The following is a 4558-nucleotide window of genomic DNA, read 5'->3' as shown; positions in this document are numbered from 1 at the left end:
TTTTTCACTAGGCAAAGAATTTTATTAACATTTGTTTCAAACTTTATTCCCAGCCTTCTTCACCTTAATTAGCTGCAGAGAATGATTTGTACATAAGCAAAAACTAGAAGGAGCTGCAGTGTCCAAGGGACTTGGGCTTAAAAATATTAGAGATTGAGATTTTATCAGATCCACGAAAAAAAAAATTTTTAAAGCAGTCATAATATAAAATAGCAACTCCCAGTAACTTCTTCAAGTTTTGTCTTCTTCAGAAGTTGACTCATCAGTTCAGTTTTTTTCATTCTTGGAAGCCTCATCAAAATTCTCCACAAGATCTGGAACTTCATCATCGTCATCCTCTCCGGTAGCAAGTGGTGCTTTTCCACCCACAGATTGTTTGGGCAGAGCTTCTCTTTAAACTAGTCAGACTGTGCACCAAGCTGGTTTAAGATGCTGGGCAGCATTTCTGTCAGTTGCTTTGTTTCAGCATGGCCTGTAATGGTGAAAGTGTTTGCTGCCAGAGATGCCTGAACTTTAGGATTGTCAAAGTGGATCACTGGTCCTTGGTTTGTGAACATATTCACCTCTTCAGTAGCAGAGATATTGTTTACCACTAACTTCTCTAAGGAGAACTAGAGTTTTTTATCATCTGCTGTAGCCATTCTGTGAACCACTTTCTTTCTGCGAGTAGTTCCTTTCCCAGCAACACACATTTGTGCCTGCAGTAAGGCGAGTTTCTTCTGGTTCATGACAGTTTCTTTCATCTTGTTGGAGAGGAAACAGGGTCACGTGGGGGTCTCAAGTTGGCACTCAGAGGGTCTTGGGCAGACCAGCTGAGAATAAGCGCACACAGGCAGGGACGCAAGATGACAGAACATGGGTTTAATCATAAGGAAGATGAGCTGCATTTTAAAGTTTGATCCCCCCCCGCCCCCCCCGCCCAACACACACACAGTTCACATACTGCTGCTTATCAGCTGTGAGTTCTTGGTGATGTTTATGTGCAACCAGAAAACAGAAGCAATGTGTAGACTCAGGCCGGGTGCACATTGGGCCTAAGTAAGTGAGAACATGGGCCCTGAGTCAGACCTGCATGTCCTGGCTCTGCTTCCACCAGTTACTTACCTTCCTGACCTCAGGGTCTTCAGCGTGGGGAGGTAAAATCTCCTGGTGTTGTTGGGGTTATTAAACAAAGGCAGTGTAATTAAGGCACCTAGCATGGTGTTCATGTTGAATAAATGCTAAGTTCCCTTCCCTTTTTATTTTTTTGGTTAAAACTTGAAATCCACATATTTTATTTTACCCAACTGGATTTAAAAGTATAAAGGAAAAAAAAAACACACATATAAAAGGTAATCAGAAATAGAATATGAAATCAGGGAGAGATGGGAATAGAATCCAGGTTTGGCACTCAGAGAGTTTTTGCCTCAGCAGCCTACTTCCAGAGAAAGAATCATTGCTAATAAGGCCAGGAGAGCCAGGTGACCTGGCTCAACACCTTGGACGCATGTAACAGCAGTTAAACAGAAGAGACATTTTGTTGCAAAAAGACAGATTTTGACCCTCACTGCTACAACCAAAGGGACTGTTAGATAATGGAATATGGGGGGAAGCTCCTATGCGAGATGGAAGAGTCTCCTGAGAGTTGGGTGGCCTATAGCATCCCTTGCACTCCGCAGCTTCAAACTAACGCATTGCATTAGAGCATTCCCTAGCATTTCCACAACATAAATTAGGAACAGGAACACCTAGGAATAGAAAAACAATTGACAGAGGCAGAAAATCCATAAACCATTATGTGTCTGCAATTAATACCAATACTGAGAAGTAACCAGAACTGTATGGGTTGTGGCCCACGCAAAACGGCAAAGGGTGAGCGGGTGGCACCCTGAACTGGGTGTGCGGATTACACTGGCCAGAAACGAAGCCCTAGTGTCTCTGGTTAATAACATCCCAGTAAGAGGGTAACATGGCTCTTTTTACTCTATATCGTTTTCATTTTGGTTTACATACCCCTCCCCCAAGTGAATATGGTTAATTTCGTAGTAGGGATTCAGCCTATCCTTCTGTTGACTTTTAAGGTTCTGAATGAAACGGACCCTACTGGAATAGTTGAGGGGAGAGTTGAGTTCCTCAACAATACTATAAGCTCTTGTTCGTCGTCACACCAGAGCCCAGCGAATGGGCCTGCACGTCAGCACTCTCTCTGGTGCATCACCATTTTGAACAGAAAGAAATGGACCCAGTCAGGTCTGTGGCGATGACCATGTTCCTAGATCAAGCAGACACATGAGGGTTTCTCCCTGCTTAGGTATTTTACTCCTTACACCAGAAGGTAACCGAGGCAAAAAAGAAAGGCAGAGAAAAAAATGGGGAAGAAAAATGAGAAAAGAATATTTCACAGTCCCATCCTCAGCTCAGCTCAGCCTGATATCTGTTGCCTGAGCTATTCCTCTTCTACCCGCATTCTCCTGAACCCCACCCCCCACAACCCTTTCTCTTCCTGGGATTACCCTCTCAGTGTGGTAATTTGCTATGGCTAATAAGGGAACACTAGAGGGGATATTCTTAGGCTCCCAGATAGTAATTTCATTTTTAGTGGTGGCTTTTGGGGACACAATGGCTCTGCCCAGAAATGTTGGAATAATCATAAAAATGGGTATGAATTCTCTGCAGTTCTGCCTCAAAGTTATAAGAACAGTGTAACGGACTGAACGATCTAAAATTCATATGTTGAAGCCCTAACCCCCAATGTGATTGTAATTAGAGACAGGGCCTTTAGGAAGGTAATTACGGTTAAATGAGGTCATAAGAATGGGGCTCTAATCTGATAGGACTGGTGTCCTTATAAGAGAATGAGACACTGAGGTGCACATGCAGAGAAAAGGCCATGTGAGGACACAGAGAAAAGGTGGCCATCTGCAAGCCAGGAAAAGAGGTCTCACAGAAATCAGCCCTGCTGGCACCTTGATTTTGGACTTCCAGCCTCCAAACTGTGAGAAAGTAAATCTCTGTCCTTTAGGCCGCCTCGTGGGTGGTGCTCAGTTCTGGCAGCCCACGCAGAGCAACGCAGATGGTCGATGACTACATGGGGAGATCCCTGTCAGATCCAAGGGGCAGGGAAAACAGTGCCTCCGAGCAAATGCGAGGCACCCTTCTGGAGCTTTGGATTCACACTGAGATTTGTGAGAGACATTATTTTTATATTAAAACAAACAGAAGTATTCTGGGGTACAGTGCGAAATTTACTTTACTTTTTAAGCAAAGTATAATCTAGCAAAGAAATCGCTCTGCTGTATCGTCTGCTTCCAGGCAGGGAAATAGACATTGTAGCGCTGGAAATTGGTTACACAGGCGTTGGAAGCACCAAGGAGTCAAACAAGGGACAGTGCCTCCCATTGGCCAAGGGCGAGGGAGGCTGGGCAATGTAGTTCCCTACCATACAAGGCAGAGAAGAGAGGGGGAGGAGATCTGAGAGCAAACTGGTTAGCACACGGCAAGCAGGTATATCGTGGTGGAAAAATCCAGGGAACACTGGTTTAAAAGATTTTGCTTGCATTTTTCCTAGTTCTGAAGCCCAGTGAAAAGATGGGGAGTATTTCATTATCTGTTGATTAGTTTACTTCTTTCTTTTTACATTGACATGAAGAAACTTTAACTGGTGAACCTTCATAGAAGTTGCCTGTAGGCTTAACTTCATGATCAACCTATGACCTCTAGGTTCATACGAACGCCTGGCTTCTCTGGCTGCACTCATTTCCAGCTCTCATCTTCTCAAGTCAGAGCAGGACAAGAATACCCTTAATTTTTTGGGAATGGCCATGTCAGTCAACCATCCAAGTTTTCCTTGTATCACAAATAGATTGGGGGTTGAAAAGACATTTGCTAACTCCTGGAGTCTCCCAGGGTCCTCTGACACGTAATGCCTCTGTGGCTTTGCTCCTGCTGATCCCTCGGCTGCCTCTGCCTGTCCAAATCATACTTCTTCTTTGAGGACCCAGTAAACACCAACACCTTTCCCAAGAGTGAATGTGAACCCTTTCTTGCTCTGGACTTCTTCAGCACATTGATTTTCTTTCTGTTTGGCACTTATTTTCATCTCCTGGACTGAAAAACCCAGGTGGGCAAGGACTGTGTCTTTTTCATCTTTGTAGCCTCTGCAGTGCCCTGGTATATAATCAACACCTATTGAAATAAAATGGGGAGAATTTTGTATGATTTTAAGGGACTGGGTCTGTTATGGACTGAATGTTTGTGGTCCACCAAAATTCATGAATTGAAATCCTAACCCATAATATGATGACATTAGGAGGTAGAACCCGTGAGAGGTAATTAGATCATGAGGGTAGAGTCCTCAGAAACAGGATTAGTGCCCTTGTAAAAGAAACTTCAAAGAGCTGTCTTTCCTTTCTGCTATGTGAGGGCACAGTGAGAAGATGGCCATCTACGAGCCAGGAAGTGGACCCTCACCAGACACTGAGTCTGGTAGCACCTTGATTTTGGACCTCCCAGCCCCTGGAACTGTGAGAAACAAGTTTCTATTGTTTATAAACCACCTATGAACAGATTAAGAAAGGGT

At 44.0% G+C, this 4558-nt stretch overlaps 1 pseudogene; it reads right to left on the bottom strand.

Annotated features, from left to right (window-relative positions):
• Positions 1-267: 267 nt before the first annotated feature.
• LOC107500656 lies at positions 268-728 on the bottom strand (annotated as a pseudogene).
• Positions 729-4558: the final 3830 nt, after the last annotated feature.

This window comes from Rousettus aegyptiacus, unplaced genomic scaffold (assembly GCF_014176215.1).
Source record: "Rousettus aegyptiacus isolate mRouAeg1 unplaced genomic scaffold, mRouAeg1.p scaffold_m13_p_2, whole genome shotgun sequence".
Lineage (NCBI taxonomy): Eukaryota > Metazoa > Chordata > Mammalia > Chiroptera > Pteropodidae > Rousettus > Rousettus aegyptiacus.
Note: the sequence above shows the minus strand (reverse complement) of the source record. Positions and strands in the feature narration are given on the sequence as shown.